The sequence below is a fragment of the Mastomys coucha genome, unplaced genomic scaffold, assembly GCF_008632895.1.
Source record: "Mastomys coucha isolate ucsf_1 unplaced genomic scaffold, UCSF_Mcou_1 pScaffold22, whole genome shotgun sequence".
NCBI classification, from domain to species: domain Eukaryota; kingdom Metazoa; phylum Chordata; class Mammalia; order Rodentia; family Muridae; genus Mastomys; species Mastomys coucha.
In genome coordinates, this window is record NW_022196905.1 from 218,695,865 (window position 1) to 218,713,858 (window position 17,994).

Here is a 17,994-nt window from a genome sequence, read left to right on the forward strand (position 1 = left end):
GTAGACTGTAGCTGGTTTTCTCCTCACCAATCCCTATAGGCTGCAGCCGTGAAGAAATTACAGTTCTGGCTCTTTACAGGGCCTCACATACAACCTCAATCTATTTCTCTTGGATATGGTCCACCCAAGTTGCACTACCACCCTGTCACAGGGGAAGCGGTTCCCAGCAGGACTGCCTGAGCTCCATAAATACTCTCCTGGCTCCACCTGAGTGTGCACACAAAGGTTGTGCCCAGGAGCTTAAGTGTAGGGTATGTGTCTGTAATTGGTGATATTTAAATACATGTTTTAGAGACTCAGGGTGTTCTCTCTCTCGCTCTCTCTCTCTCTCTCTCTTTCTCTCTCTCTCTCTCTCTCTCACACACACACACACACACACACACACACACACACACACACACACACACTCACACACATACACAAAATTCATTCCAAACGGAAGTTACAAAATAAATCTGTTTTTTCTTGGGGGGGGGGCGACAAAAATTTTGCTTTCTTTTTTTGTAACAAAAACCTCACAAATTGTTGATACATAGTTTCATAAATACATTCAGTGTATTGAAGCAAATTTAATATTAAAAAAGTCGGTTCTATATCACGAGTGACTCAATTTACAAAATGTCCCTACCCTAGTTTCAGCTTTACAGCTTTCCTGAAGACTTAGAACGTTCAGGGTTTTTTGGAAACCATCCCTGCCTCCCATCTCTCAGAGTTCCACTTGCTTGTGTTCCTTTAGAATAGAGACAATATTAAAATCTATTACTTGGTCCTTTATTATTTAGGATTAACAGAAATAGAAACTGTATCTGAACTAGATTGAAATGACTCAAAGGTAAATCTTAAATTAAAAAGTTTCCCCAAAGTAGACTACAAACACAGAATGCAGAGAAGGGAACCTAAAATAAACTATATCTGAAAGCAATCATTTAACTATATGAGCAAAAATGTCATCATCTAGGCCAAATTAAGAAGGGCCACACCCGGCTCATCACATATTATACAAAGTTGCCAGCACAGCAGACGCTAAGTCTTCTAGGGAAACAGTATGTGTGGGCTCAGACTTTGGATTTAAAAAGAGAGGAGAGGGAATTGGGAAGGAAAATGTCGGATAGACATGGTTTGCTGGAATAATTTGTTAATGAGAACGATTCTGTTCCTTATCTGAGATAACTGCGGGCAGTGTGCGGCACAGAGCAAGGTTTGGGGTCAGTCTTCTCTTTTCAAAATGAGAGTGTTTTTCTTTGTGTGCTTCGTGTTTAGGCATCGGGATGCTGGGATTACATAAATTAATTGTATCCTTGCAGCACTGACGTGAATGGGTTCTTTAGGAATAACATGTTGGAGGAGGCATGGCACTTTTCCCCTTACCACCCACACTATGTTATGAGTAGCACGGAGTATTTAAATGCTTTGGCACAGAACTTGAATAAAGAGCTGATCTTGAAAATACCATTATCATTATTTATTTTGAAATTGATACCTGGCTCTATTTTAAGGCTTACACCCAGTTTTATCTATGTCTCAGATAATCTAACTCATGCACAAGAAGGGGCCTGAAATATTTTTCTTTCTTCACTTCTATCCTTGTATCTTTCCATTTAATATTTGGAGGAAGAAAAAAAGAAAAAAGAAAAGGTGAAGAAAACATAGATCCAGAAAAAGACATCAACAGAGGAATGTTGTTTATTATGATTGGATGGTTTCTATTGGCCCAGTCGGATCGTTTTATGTTTTATTTTGATTGAGCAGATATCACTTTGCCAAACATAATTCCTACAATTCAGCTTTTCAACCAAAATGAAATGACCTTTCTCAGCAGATGGTCTCTTGCTGAAAGTGTCATTACTTGGCAAATAATAACTCTGTTACTGTCAAAGTGACCAGGGTGATATTACACGTAATACTCATCTTTTAAATTCCATCTTGGCTGAAGCCCACAGATCGGCTAAATATGTTCATCTGGTAGTGCAAATAATGGGGTGAAGAAACAGAGCCTCCGCCTTGGGGGATGTGCTACAGAGCCTCCGCCTTGGGGGATGCGCTACAGCGCCTCCGCCTTGGGGGATGTGCTACCAGCTACACCTCTCCTTCTGGTTTTACTCTTGTATCCGGGTGTGTGGCAATTGTTAGTTTAAGACTAAATATGTTTGTGAGGGGTTTTCAGAGACAGTTAAGGGAGATAGATGAATCCCTGGATGTGGACCCTGTGCCTGAAGACAGTACAGGATGGCAAGGCAGAAAGCCAGCTAGCCTGGGGCTCCTCTCTCTGCTGAGTCCTCTAAGAGCCTAGCTGCCTTTGTCCTCCACACCCTTTCTGCCTCCATGGAAGGGCTCTCCTGGAACCATGAGCTGAAATAAATTCTTCCAGCACTTTTTTTTTTCTAGGGTATCTTGCCACAACAAAGCAAAGTCTGGCAAACACACAAGGTTCTTCAAAAAGATACTCTTAAAATGGGATGAAAAAGAAATTGCTCCAATTACCCTCTCCCAAATTTTGGTTTTTATCATAGACGTGAACAGGCACCGCGTCATAGTCAGCCCTCTCTCCTCATTAATGCTCCATAGTAAAACTCCCAGTGCTTTGATTTAAATCTTTATCCTTGTACCTAGCCTTGTGACTATTTACTTTTTTAAATGGTCATCTCTTTTTGTTGTTGTTGTTGTTTTAAGACATGAGTTGATGGAATGAGCCTTTTAAAGTTCTGGGTTCACAGCCAAGTTCATCTTACCCTGTCTGTGAAGCTGGAAACTGAAACTGGTGCTGACAAAACACACTTGACTGCCCAAGGAAGGCTTTCTCCTCTCAGCAATGGGGATTCCAATTTTATTGTCCACGTGTTCTTAATTCCTGAAGTGTGAGGGAACGAATGTGGAATCTAGGCAAGACCATTTCAGGATGAAGTCTGGAGGAAGGGTAATAAACAGAAACAGCAGAAGGGAAAATTGCCAACAACACACCAACGTCTTTGCAAGACAGGTCTTCTTCTAGATGGAGTAGCCAGGGGAAGATGAAGGAAGGAGAAGCCTCTGCTAACTGGCAGGGCTCCTAATTAGGAAGGGCAGAGGCTTGGGGGCAGAACGGCCTCTCTCTCAGTATTCCATGTGTTAGGGGTTAAAAGTCTCAGCCTCATACCGTGGGCTGCTTGATGCTGTCAGACAGAATGCTTCAATGTGTTCTTTCAAGCTTGATGCATCCCAAAGGGGTTTAAGGTGGTACCTGAGTCTCCCGAGATTAGGAGTGCTCCAAAACACCCAGTTATACAGAGTCATATGCATTTATATACAGAAGCACACACATACACACACACACACACACACACACACACAGAGAGAGAGAGAGAGAGAGAGAGAGAGAGAGAGAGAGAGAGAGAGAGAGAGAGAGAGAGAGAGAGAGAGAGAGAGAGAGAGAGAGAAGAGGGGGCAAATTGTATTCTGGTAGCTTCCATACAAATTATCATATTTATAAATTTAGTTCTGACTTCTGCACATTCCCTTACCCCATCTTTACTCTTTTTATGCTTCTGTTTCTTTATATAGCCTTGCCCTACCTTTTAAAATTTTTTCACATTTTTAATGTGTGTGAATAAGAATAGCCCCATAGGCTCATTTATTTGAATGCTTAGTCACCAGGGAGTGGCACTATCTGAAAGGATAAAGATTAGGAAGTGTGGCACTGGAGGAAGACTATCACTGGGTCTCTACCCCCTCCCACTCCCACCCCAGCATCAGATCAGGAGGAGGCTTTAGCTACTGCTCCAGTGCCACGCGTGTCATTAAACCCTCTGAAGTCTGTAAGCAAGGCCCCCAGTTAAGTGCCTTCCTTTACAAGAGTTGCTTTGGTCATGGTGCCTCTTCACAGCACTAGAACAGTGCCTAAAACATTTCTATTTCCCCTAGTAAGATCATCTGAGTTTGATCTCAGCGTCTCCAGTAATCACCTGTGTGACACGGGCAACACAGCAGCCTTTGTGAGACTGTGTACGTTATTCATTTCACTACCTTCGTTCCTTCTGGGAAGTTTTGAAAGTCGAGGTGTCCAACACAGAGAGTGTAATGGGGATTAAGGGAGTTGCCTTGTGAATGACAACTGCGCCCAGGCTGTAGTAAGTGCTAACTAGTGCTTTCGAACCCTGTAGCCTAGCACTCAACAAATGGCTGATGGCTTAGTGGAAGGATTTTCAACTTGAGCTTCTAGCAAGAACATCTCTTACTGTTAAGCTTTTCTAAATTTCACAATTTCTCTTATTAGTTCTTTGAGAACCCTGTATTACATTTTTTTTTTAAATTCTATTCACCAGTCCCCTACGCCGAACATCTTTACATTGGTGGGTACGGGGATGGGAACGTGTGCTCTTTTCTATGGCCCTTTTTGGAATTATTTGTAAATGCATGAGATACAGTCCAGGAATTGCAGCATTAGCACTGTTAATCAAACATCCAAGTTCTTCCACTGAGGCTATGGTCTAATCTGCAGCTATGCTACTGTGATCCTGCTAGTCGGCTGCACATGCTCTGTGAGGGCTGCATTGTCACCCACAATGACTCACTGCTTGACTCAACACAACGCAGCCGGCGTTGCTGATGTACAAGACTGCGTGTTACAGAATAAAACAAAAGGCTTTAGCCTGGATTGTGTTTGGGTTTTTTTTTGTTGTTGTTGTTGTCAACTGTCATCGGTTGTTTGAAAATGAGCTCTCCTGAGCTGACTTGAGTCATAGAACCTGACAGAGAAGGATAAGGTGTTTTAATTTCTACAGTTGTGTTTAAAGTCTCGTCTTTTGTGTTTTATAACAGGGATCTTCTTTTGCATCAGTGTTTTATAAAATGACCCTTGTAACCATCATCACATTTGAACTGATTAATTATTGCAGCTGGTCTTCATTGTGTACATCAGCAGTGGCGGGAGCAGTATGACAACATAGCTTGCGATCATTCGTAGTGACTGTCAACTTCACAGGACAATCTAATAGACAAGTCCCTGGGCAGGCCTGTGAGGGATTAGACTAACTGACATGGGAAATGTGTCCTTAGAGAGGGTGGGACCGTGGCCTAGGTAGATAAAATGGAAACACTGAGCTGGTCACTAGCCTTCAGTGCTCTTCTTCCTAATTGTGAGTGAGATATGGCAATGGCCACACACTGCTGCCACCTTGCAACCACTCCACATAAGTACCTCCTGAACTATCAGCCCTTCCCTCTATAAATTGTTTTGGTCTGTCACATTCATGACAAAAGTGACTAAGACAATACACAGCCCAGTCCTTTCAATACAGAGGCCCCAAGTCCATCTCCTCTGTAGGTAATTCTGGGTCATGTACTAAGCAATTAGAAATAATTTTCTAGATCAGTTGGAGTGTGACATTATGAGTGAATTTTTTTTTGGTGGGGGGTGTGGTTTCAATACAGGGTTTCTCTATATAGCCCTGGCTATCCTGGAACTCACTCTGTAGACCAGGCTGCTCTCAAACTCAGAAATCCACCTGCCTCTGCCTCCCAAGTGCTGGGATTAAAGGCATCAGCCACTACTGCCTGACAAACGAATTTATTAAATACAAGTTAGAGACAGCACACACCTTTGGCCGAAGTGTGACTATTCTGAAAGAGATGCTTGTATGTACCTAAGATATCATAAAGGCTTCTTAAAAGAAAGTCATAACTAAACAAAATTATTTTGTGATTACTACAATTGATAATGTTGGGCCAGTGAGATGGTTCAGAGGTAAGGGTGCTTGCTGCTAAGCCTGACAACTGAGTTTGACCCCTGGGACCTACATGGCAGAAAGAAAGAACTGAGTCCTGCAAATTTCCCTCTGATCTTCACATGTGTGTGGCACATACATGTAAACACACACACACACACACACACACACACACACACACACGGGGAGGGACAAAGAGGCAGATGGAGGGAAACAGAGAGACTAAAAATACGAGAAATGGTTTACTTATTTCTCTAAAATAATTTTCTCCTTCTACATGAAATTGCAGGGTGGTTTTCATGGCACACTGTTCACAGTCCAGGAGGAGAAAGCAAAGCTGACACAGCTAGATAACAAGTTCACACACGTTCTGGCCCTAAACAAGAGTGGCCACCTGCTGCTTTCAGTACGCTTCGTTCAGATGTGTCTCTGAAATGGGAATATTGTCTCTACTCAACTTAATTTCCACAGTTGGGTTGAAGTTTTTGACTCAAGGAGACACTTAGATAATATCCTGGGGCGAAGGATTCCTTTCGTATGCATCCTTACTATTCCATGTCTTTTTCATCTGTCTTAGATCCTGCTTCTTCAAATGATTGTTTCTGCAGTAGTACTGTGATACAATTTTTCAGTTTTGCTTTTAATTTCTTCTTAAGTCTAACTAAATGGTATGCACTTACTAAATCAAATACTTAAAAAGATCAGGAAGAAAACAAGAATGGTTCTTCCTCGTCTGAATGTCTCTTCTATAAAGTTGTTTACACTGCTGGTGTTGGCCGCGCCTTTCTGCATTTAGGAACATAAAAATGCAGTAGCAGGGTAGGGATAATTTTAAAAAGCTGAAGTCACATTTACGTTTATGATTTTGCAATTTGCCCCTTCCAGTTCTTGATATTCCTAGGACCTTTCCGAGCTCATGCGCAACCACCATGCTGAGGCTTCCATAGGATTCCACCATAGGGGCTTAGTGTATTTTCATAAAAGTCATCTCTCCTGGTTGTAGCCAGCAAGCTCTCTTTGCTCCTGCTCTCTTGCTTGAAAACAATGCTCCTAAAAGCTTGGTGGTACCTATATCCTCACTCATGTATATAGTTAGTTCTTTAAGATACTTATCTGCCAGTGGATAGCTTTGCCTCTGCCACCCTGAATCAGCTAGAATCTTCTTTGTTTGTTGCCACTGTGTAGCGATGTTCCGTTTCTGAAACCCCGAGGGAGAGACCAAAATAGCCTCCAAGACTTTCATTTCTAAAAGCTGAAATCCGTAGAGGAATGAAGGAAGCTCTGGTCCGAAGAAATGCGTGTGAGAGACACATCACAAGACTCCAGAACTTCTGCTTTAGGTTAGGAAAAGTTTCTCTGGCATGATAGCGGGCAGAGAAGATGGATGCTAGATGCATCTGTAGGGTCCTTGTCACTGACCACTGCACTCTACTTCCCAGATTACACTCTCAGAGAGCAGCCAGCCTAGGAGAAGAGCCTGGGTAGACAAAGATGTGATATGCCTCACAGGGACCCCTCTGCCCAGAGACAGTATGGCCCGGGTTCTAGGTCTTCAGAAGCAGGGGCTTAGTAAACTATTCCTAGACTCTTAAGCTCAGCATGATGGTAAGGAAGAAAGTCATGCTGCCTGATAATGACTTGCCAGGCATCACCGGAAGCCCTTGTTGACTTGTGACTACGTTGAAGATCATGTTCTTTTCCACACTTCCAAACCTCTCGACAGGTGAGCAGCCTTAGAAAGAACCTTGATTTGACTGAGATCAACTTTCTACAAGTCAACAAAATACCAGAGGTTGGTTCCCGTGACGCCTCCCCATCGGGGCTTTAGAATGTATGTATGTTGCTGTGTCTTCTTCCCTGAAGGCTCGTTCAAGTTATGCTTCCTCAAGTAATGTAGTAAGTGCCTGGCCAGCTGGACGTCCACGTGAACTCAAAGGTATCATCAACTAGATGTCTTTGCAATATATGTATATGCTGACATATGCATATTGGCATACATGATGTTGATACATGTGATATTGATATGTTATGTTAAGGGAAAAAATGGTTCTCATTGTTTAAATTTGTCCTTTCCTGGCCACCAGTGAGCATCTTCTCATATGCTTTCTGTTTGTTTCAATTTTGTTCTCTGTAGACTGCTAATGCCAATCTGTCCATCTGTCCATATTGTTCAATAGCGAGCTCACCTTCTCTTCCACTCAGAGCCTAATGATGTTAACCCTCAGCTACTCACTGCAGAGAAGGGTGGATATGTCTTTATCTTTGTTCCTTAAAGTTAATTTTTGATTCATTATAAAAATCAGTTTTTAGGGTTTCAGATTTCATCATTGAATGAGTTATTTCCATGTTTTGTGAAAGATGTTGTGATTTTTTAATAAAAAAAAAAGAATTATTGTGGGAAGGCATGAGAAGGAAGGACATCAAGAAAGATCTTCATTTTTTTGGTTTTGTTTGTTTGTTCTTTGTTTTGGTTTTTTTAACTTTTTTTTTTTTGACAATTTTGGGGTGGGTATTACTAGTGAAAAGTTATACTTTAAAAAAGACTTCATTGGTTTCTGGAGTCAGATTTAAACAAGGGCAGAGGACAAACTGTTGACTCAATTATCCTTCTATTATTCCAGTTCCTTTATCAACCCCTCTCTTCTTGCTGTGGGTGTTATGTAGACATATATGTTTGCACACAAAGAGGCCAGAGAAGGATGGCGGGTGTCTTGCTCTATCATTGCCTGCCTTATTCTCTTGAGAAAGAATTTCCTAACTAACCCAGAGATATGTTGGTGATCAGCCAGTCCCAGTAATTCTCCTGTCTCCACCTCCCTGAGCCCTATAGGTTTGAGGAGCAGGCTTGTGACCATGGCCATGCCTGGCTTTTTACACAGGCTCTGGGGATCTGAACCCAGCTCCTCACATTTACCCAGCAAGCACTTTTACCCTTTCAGCTGTCTCCTCGGTCCTTTCCGCTAGTTTTAAGTTTGATTTACAAACCATTTGCTTGTGTTGTTTTATTGAGATCTCGGGAGGTATGTCCTTTCTCCCTGTCTTCTGATAAATCTGTTTGATATTTCTGGGATCCTTTTAAAACTTGTGATGCGCCATTACCCAGATCATGACTCACTGAAGCTGTGAGTGCTGCAATGGTCTCACAGATAGAAAAGAGCTTTGCTTCCAACGTGTGGCTCTGGTACTACGGGGTGCAGGCTATGGGAAGACGAAGGCAAACCCCACCTCCCTGCTTCTCTGCTCCCAATCTCTACTCTACTCTCTGTTTCTTAGCTTTCTCTCTCTGCTTAGCAGGTTCTATGAATCAGGCTGCCCGAATTGCTGCTAGCTATTCAAATAGAGGCCGGGTTGTTTGTCTTCAGTGTGTGAATGCTGCTTTGATGATGTTGTAAAATGAACTCAAGGACACCCAGAACACTGAGGCATCCTTGGAGCAGTCTCAGCAGAGATCAAAGCGACCCACTGCGTGGAGGCAGCTCCCTGAGGGACAGTGTTGAAGACTCCTGGCAGGCTGTTCAGGGCAGCCTCTCAGCACCACTACCTGGGCCTGCCTGTTGGAGCACAGCCTTACCTGTCCCAGAGCCTCAGATTAAAGACCACAGTCAGTGCTCAGCCCCATTCTCTGGAAGATGTTACCATCAACTCTATTACTTTTTAAATGAAGCATGAGTACCAATACTCTCACAAACACTGTCCCTTTGTCTCCTCCTTGACAATGCTGTCCTTGGGGTGTTGTTTAACATGTTTGAGATGATTTATAATGTTATGGAAATGAGTACCAGGGTATTAAAATCAATGTCAGCTAAACTCCTTCTAATGTTCACCAGGAGGGTCGAGAACACACATTCATTGTCCTAAAAATCACTTTTATTCCCTTTGCAAGCCAGATTCCACGTTCTTACCTAACCTGGCACACACTCAACGTATCATTTCCTATCAGGAAGCTGGTTTACTCATTTCCCATGAGGAAATTTCCTGTTAGTCATTTCCTATCAGGAAGCTGGCTTAGTCACGTCCTCTGAGGAAATTTCCCATTAGTCATTTCCTATTGGGAAGCTGTTTTTCTCTTTTTGTTTGTTTTCTTGTTTGGCTAAGCAGAGGAAGATGTCTTTACCTACCTGAGAAAGCTCACTTCCTCCATGGAAGTCCAGATACTTCCTGCAAGTGTGAAAGCAAGGTCACATGACTCAGGCTACCAGGTCAGGCAAATAATTCTTCAGTCATAAAAAGTTATATGCTAGGCTCTCATTTTTATCAGTCTAGGGTCAAGAAGGAAAAAACCCAAAGATAAAGGCACTTTCCCAAGCGGAGAGCTGTCATTTTCTGCAGTAATGATGAGGAGTTTTATGGATCTGTGAGATAAGAGAGCAAGGCTTTAGTGTGGATAAGGTGACATTCCTGTGCGAAAATGAAGACATAGCCTGCAGTATATACCACGGCATATTTAACACTGACAAGGGAGGGTTTCAGAATGCAGTGGGCTTGCCTGAGGCCGTTCTCCATCAGGTGTGCAGACAGCAGCAGACTCACTGGGTTACTGGCAGTGACTGTAGGAAAACAGAGCTGGCTGTTCTTGGCTTCCTGCATGTCTGGTCGAGCTGTATGCATGGATGGAAACAGAGAAACAAGCTATTCTGAAGCCAATGAGCAAAATTCCTCGTTAGTGCAGAAGAGAACTAAAGGTACACAGAGAGTACATATGATTAGGACGGCTCTTGGATAGTTGGATGAACCCGCAAATCAACTCTGAACTGACTGGAATTCCTGGGTCTTCTAGCAACCATACACATTGTCCAAGGTTTTTGTGAATAGCCCCTGAGGTGTATAACAACCCCATGAGATACACAGAATGATACTGCTGTCCATATTCAAAGGTGAGGAGAGGGAAGGGAGTTCAGAAGTAGAGTGATTGCCCAGTGAGGTGTAAGGACGTGCATTCAGTCCTCGAGACTACAATGAAGGAAGGAAGGAATGAGTGGAAACTGAGTCCCCGAGGAGAAGGAGCTTAGGAGTCCTACAGAATGTGACCATGGGAATGGATCTGAGCCCAGCTCTCAGGCCTGAATTCTCTTCAGAGTTTCTCCCATGGCTTTTGTCCTGTGTGTCTGCAGGCCTCTGTCGCTAGCCCACTGCCTTTAAGTTCTTGTTGACCTCATTTATGTAAGAAGCAAACCATAATTCTATCTCCTCCTGCAGGAATGTTATATATTTTATATTAACTAACTAATGTATATATAGTAGAAAAGGTTAGAAAATGTTAAAAAAAAAAGTCATTAGGAACCACCACAAAATATCTAATTATATTTCTAAACTATCCTGTTACTTTCATGAGGTAAGTCTATGCATATATGTGGGTTAATGTTTCAGACCCTAAAAAGAGCATTTGGTATACGATGTGACAATGTTTTAAGTGGACATACAATATTGAGCAAAGTCAGGCAACCCTGGTCTTTTCAATGGCGTGTGGCCTTAATGACAATCTAGTTTGCATTTTGTAGGCATGAGAATGTTCCTTGTTTTTATCTGGTGTTGCAAGTTTTCAGTTCATAAACAATGCCGTGGTGCCTGACCTGGCAGTCAAGTTTTGCAAACACCCTTACTGATTCCCTAAAGCTCCCTTCCATAGTGTGAGTTGCCATCACAGAGAACACATATACATTTACTGCTCTCACTAGGAAATCAGTGGGAGAAGGGTCTCCATTCTCCACTCCTTCTACGACGCTAGCTTTTACAATGAAATCTTTATATAGATATAGCAGGAGGGGCCAGAGCATAGTAAAGAAGGAAACTCTCTACTTCTTGCTTTTGATTAATAAGCCAAACAAGTGCCACCCACCCTTTTTCTATGCTTGCTTCTCTCCAGGGGTCTGTCTTCTGTAAATGAAACAAGATCCCTAAGAGGGGACATTAAGGAAGATTGCCCTCAATCCGCACTTCAAAGGCCTAAGGAAACACCACCAAGGGAGAGTCTAATACATCAGTGACCCATGACCATATACCTTCTCCTATAATCCCTTCATTTTCAACAAGTTAAGTAGGGTTAATCCAGGTCAGCACTTGGGAAGAGGTCCTCTAAAGAACTCCAAAAGTAAGTAAAATGTTGTTTGTGATTGCATGGATGTCAGTCCTATGCAAGCAGTGTGCGCAACACCTTGCCAAACACCTGCCCCATAGTGTCAGAAAACAACCAGCCTCTTAAGTGCTGCTGGGACGGACAGAAACCCTAGTTGAGAACCAGCTCTGTTTGAGTTCTAAGATTTCTTGGAAAGCCAGGGAAACCTTCAGTCTGGTCTCACCTGATTGGCTCAGGAGGCTGAACCGACCAGTACAGGCAGGGTAGGTCTCTCTGCGGAGGAGCTCCCCACCCCCTCATTGTTGCAATCCTCATAAAATGGTTTAAGAGAGCAAGAGTGACTTTCAGCTGGGATAGTCATATTTTACTTTTGGGCTATCAACACAAGTCACACGGAGGGCAGATGAAGAGATCTAAGCTCTTCGAGGAGAGAGAAAAATATGGGGCACAATGCATTTTCATCAAGGGTCTGAAGTCTTGAATATTGCTTGCTCCCTGCCCAGCTCCATCAAAACACACCCAAACCTCAAGGCTTCTTTGAAAATCTCATAAAACTGTCAAAAAGTGAAAGTAACCTTTGGTTAACTAATGTGTCAGTTGTAGTAAGCCAGGTGGAGGGCTGTGAAGAGACCCACTGTTGGATGAGAGCATGTGTATGTAGCATGTGTTGATGTTTTGGGGGAGAGGTATTTTAGCATGTAAATTCAATTTGCAGTCTCAATCATAAGAAAAGTGATACTGAAACAAACACTTTTGAGTCCAAAATAATAAAAAATACCCCTTAAGATGAAAAATGCCATGATCTAGGATAATATTTTCTTTAGCCTCTGACATAAACTAGAAAAGATCTATGGACTCTGAATGCAGCTAAACGTGTCATCCCCATTTGTTTATAACTGGTGGGTTCAAGAGAGAACTGAAAACAAAATACAGCAGATGAATGGAAAATTTGTAGATGTGGAAAGTGTTTTTGTTTTTTACCCTTAAGGAGTGATAAATCCTTTAAAGGTTATATTGACTTTACCCATAGGAAAAGTTTAAGTACAAATCAAGAGTCAAAGCAAAGAAAGCAGTGTAAAAATTTTGGCCGTATTTTAAAAATTCATGTGCACATATTCTTAAATATGGGAAATTTTTATATCATTTGGTTTAGATCTTAGCTCAGAAAAAATTCAACAAATGCTCATGGATAAATTATAAAATGGGTAAATGGCAAGCTTGAGAAAAACGAGCTGGGTAACGTAGATTAGATGTGAAATGTTCACCACAAATACTAAGTGTCTAGTAGACAAAAGCAAAGTGAGTCAAATGCTGGAAATGTAGACCATTATTCATATTTAGTTACTATTTCTTGAACGTGAAAGATCGGCACCGGGGGAGATGCTGCAATCAGACCTGACAGGGCATTGCCACTGTCCTTTACTTCCTGTCCTGAACTTTGAAAAGTGTCTTCTCTGACACAGTGTCTCCAACGACTTCAGTTTCTAACTTAATATTCTTGCTGTCCTAGAATGAGCCACAGAAAACTAGCACACCTGATTTCAGAGGTTGAAGGAATGTGTGTGCTACAGCTAATCTTGATTGCCAGTGTGGATATGTCTGTGGAAACATTTGTAGAGAGGACTCACTAAGAAGGGAATGCTGGTCCTGAATGTGTCAACATCCTACTGCCTGGAGGCTCTGATGTGAGAGAAGGGGAGAGTCAGCTAGCCAGGGCAGTCCCCTCTCTCTGCGTCCTGGCTGCCATGACACAAGAGGCTTCGTTTTTCTGTTCCTGCTCACCAACGGAGAACTGAAAGCTCTGACATCATGAGTCAAGATAAATCCCCCCTCCATCAATTGTTCATCTAACAGTGTAGTGATGTCCACTTCTAAAATTGATAGTTATGAATACGGAAAAGTGGTAGTAGGAATGGGGCCATTGCTTTACTTGCCAATGTGGTTCCTGAATTTAGAGCTGGTTTGGGAAGAATTTTTAAAAGCATGCACATGTGGGCTAAAGAAGCCCAGGACTATTATAAACAGAACTCAATAGATGATTCTGGTGGGAGCTCAGAAGAGCAAACGGAATGCTGAAATGATGTGAAGAGGAAAGGCTATGTTCTTGAGATTTCAAATGGGTGTAAGGACTCCACTTGGAACTGAACAGGAGGTTGTTAATGTTAGATTTTGCCCAAGAACTCATCTATGTTGTGTCTATTCCTTAAGCTCTCACAGGAGGATGTACTTAAAGGTTATGGTCTAATTAATTTGGCAAGGGAAATAAAAGGCAACCCTGAATTTAGGGTGGACATTGGTTTGGCTAGGTTCTTTTTGCCAGTTTATAGTAAGAATCTGGAACAAAAAGAAGAGAATGATTTTAAAAAACATGTAGTATGTGCAGCAAATAAGCACATGTAAAGTAAGAGCCATGCCAGGTATGATTGTAAAAAATATTACATTTTTTTTTTTTTTGGAAGTAGCCACATAGTGTATACTGGGACAATGAGGAAGATACCCTGAGGGCATCTTGGGAATTACTTGGGTCCCATCTATTGCAGGCTCGAAGGTGTAAACATTTTAAATAATTTTAAAGTATTTCCCTTCGTGATGGAGTGCCTTCTTTTAGCCACCAAGAGAAATGTTGCTCTGCATTCAGCCATCCAGGAAGTCAGTCTCCTGCGGCTGTCATCTAGCGGGGCCTGGCTGCTGTCCAAAATAGTGGCAGACACTGGCAGGCACGTGATGTTGCTTTTTCAGGGGCATAGAATGTAAGGGTTACAAGGTTATGGAGGCCTCCTTCAGACTTCAAAGGAAGGCCCCCGAGGTTAGGCAATGAGCAGGAGGTCTGATTCCTGCAGCCCGTTTTAGAGAAGCTGATACATAAACCTATAGTGGTGAAGCTTGACATATGCAGACCCTAGGAAGTGGAATATGCCAGGAATAGCTACTGGAGAAAGTCGCAAGAATGAACAGAGTCAGCTCAATGGAAAGACTGTGTAGGGTACACATGCCAAGGCCACAGGGCGAGGGATGCCCAGGCTGGTGGGGCATGTATCACCATGCCACATAACATTATAGAATATTTAATGCGTGGCCTTCCATTGATCCCAGCCCTTCTTTTTGCCCATGTCTTCACATTTGGGTTGAGAATGCTTATCCTACACCACTGTACTTTGGAAACACGGAACTTGTTTTGACTTTGCAGCTGCTCACAGCTAAAACTTGGCTCTAAGGATCAGAGGAAACTTCGAACTTGAACTTTTGAACAATTCTGGAACTCTAAGTAATGTTGCAGATGAATGAACATTTCAGTTTGAAATGAACATAAAACCATTGTGAGATAGGGGTGAGTAGAATAGTATTAAGAAAATGCATTTAGGTATCAAATTGGCAAGGGGTGGACTCGTTTCTTGATAGCTTAAGTTTGAGAAATTCCTAGGAAATTAATAAAGTGTACTTTTTGGTATGTTCATGACTAGCAGAGTTTCCAGAGATAACTCATTAAGAGGGAATGGCTTACCCTGAATGTGTAATATGAAGAGCATCATCCCATAAGCTGGGAGTTCTCGTGGAATAAAGAGGAAAAATGAGAAATCCCAGTGATAGCTAATACAGTCCCAGCCCCCCTCCCTCTCTCTCTCTCTCTCCATCTATGTCTACCCCTTCTTGGCCACCATACTTCAAACCTCTCTTCACTTCCTATGCCCTGCCTGGTATGATGGAATGACATCTCAAAACCATGAGCCCAAATAAATCTTAATTTTTTTTAATTTTCTCTTATGAATTTGATCATGCTAACAAAATTGCTTGCACATTATTGGTGGGTTAAGGGCACTTTAATGTCAGATTATTTTTCTGGTGGCTTTCAAATTACACATGAATAGAATAAATATTCAACTATCACAGAGTAGCTTCTTCGAGACAAGTTTTGAGATACATAGTATGATATTGAATTATGACTCCCATCTAAGAGAAGTAACCAATATTGAAACCAGTGTGTTCACTGAAGATGATCCAATAGACAGGCACACAGGAGTGCTAGTCCTTTTCTTCCAGAAGAGTTGAATCTAGCCTGTGCTAGTTTTCTCTCAAGCCTTCTTAGGAGGATTAGCTGGAAGAAGACTCACTTCCTTTGACTCTTTCTCAAGATCTACAGGGAGTGATGGGCTTTTAAAGCATATTAGGACTAAGTAGATTACTTACACAGAAAATTTAAGTCTGTAGTATTTTCTAGGATAGAAAGTAAATGGATTTTACCACCCTAGTGATTTATCTCATCTGATGTCACCATTTCTGTTCCTAGGAAGGATATAATGCAGAGAAATAAAGACCGAACAGTGTGCAGGTACTTTACAGGAGAGTGAAGACTCTCCTATAAAGTGGATTTTGGTTTCCTTTCTCTGTACTGTTCAATGGATAAGGTGTCTTGAAATCAGGAACTTGATAGCAGCCTGCAGGCGTGGTACACTCACTCCCCTTTGCATCACAGCATGCTGAGGTGTGGCTGTCTTTGCCAGATGGTGACAGAAGCACTGTCTCTAGAGAGAGCCTCCACTCACTGTTTGGTAGCTTGTAAATAAGGAACAGGTGAAACTCTGACCTGTATTTTAAAGTACTTTTATAATGCTGAAAATATTGTTTATTTTTACAAGCAAAATCCATGAAGGAATGAGGAAATGAGCCACAAATTCTTTTATTTCTACTTTTTTAAGTATCAATGGGTGACACTGTTCGGTTTAGTTTAGATTTTAGCTATCATACACCAGCTGCCTGCCCTTTCCTAGCTAACGTGTCACTGTGCATGTTAGTTACCAGACATAGAGAATCCTTCAGGACTAAAGCTCAGCTCTCCAGGCCCCTAAGCCAACGAATATGGAGTAATAGGAAGAGATTGGCCTGACTGTGAAATAAGTCAGCTCCATCTCAGTTGCTGGAGAAAGGAATTGTATCCATCAAGGAGAATAAAATGACTTTATTAGACCTCTAATTAAAAAGTTCTTTGTACTTCTATCACATGCATATTGCCTCATCCTCTCTGATGGTTTACAATTTGATTTATTTCTTTATAATATTCAATTTACTTTAGCTCTTAGGCTTTCGTTTTCCAAAACATATTGTGTCATCTTGTTATTTATTTTTTAACTCTATCATTTCATTTATGCTTGAAAGACCTTTAGTTATTTTTAAAAGAAAATTTCTAACTTCAATGGCCATAAATCCTATTTGTAATATGTAACCAGAGCTTGTTGTCTGTATTTTTCCCCTCTGATCCCTGCTAAGAAACATTAGCAATTGGCTGAAGAGAAGCCAGTAAATACTTAGTGAGAGAAACTCTGAAGAACACACTGAGCTTCAAGTGACAGCCAGTTTGTCACCAGTGACACTATAGAACAGGAAGAACCCCTTTTATGTGAAAACCTCAAACAGTTGACATTGATGAGAGTTCCCTCAGAAGAATTACCTGAGCACTGTTATAACTGAAGAGAAGGAGGCAGCTTCCTGGAAAAAAGCTGATGTGAAATTACCCTTCAGAAAGGCTTCCTTAGCATATGGGAACATTTGTGTTCAAAAAGGGGCAGCATTAGAATACCTCCTAGACTTGTGTTGAGGGATTAAAGTCCTAGAAAGAGCCATAAGTTCTTCAATCTCCTGAGGATCAGGACCACATAGCACAGTAACCATCAACAGCTATAACTGTGACTTAGGGAGAAGAGGTGGGAAGAGGGAGGGAAAAAGGGAGAAGGGGGGATGGAGGGAGGGAGGGAGGAAGGGAGGGAGAGAGAGAGAGAGAGAGAGAGAGAGAGACAGAGAGACAGAGAGACAGAGACAGAGAGACAGAGAGACAGAGAGACAGAGAGACAGAGACAGAGACACAGAGAGAGATCTTTTTAAATCCACATGAAAAGGTATGTTTTTAGAGGGCCATAAACTTATCCTACAGTTTCCAGGAGCCTGCAAGGCTACAGCAAAGCATGATTTCTTATTAACTCTGTCTCAGGAGATAGCTGTAGGGGAGCATAGCCTGATTTCTGGGGATGAGATAAGGTGATAGAAGAAATCTGTACAGAGATTTTTTTTTCTGAGTGGCTAAAACATTTAATATAACAGCAGATGACCCCTCTCCAAATCTACTTTCCCAGTTCCTCATACTGAGCTTTCTGGTCACCTGCACTGATGATGAAGAAGAAGAAGAAGAAGAAGAAGAAGAAGAAGAAGAAGAAGAAGAAGAAGAAGAAGAAG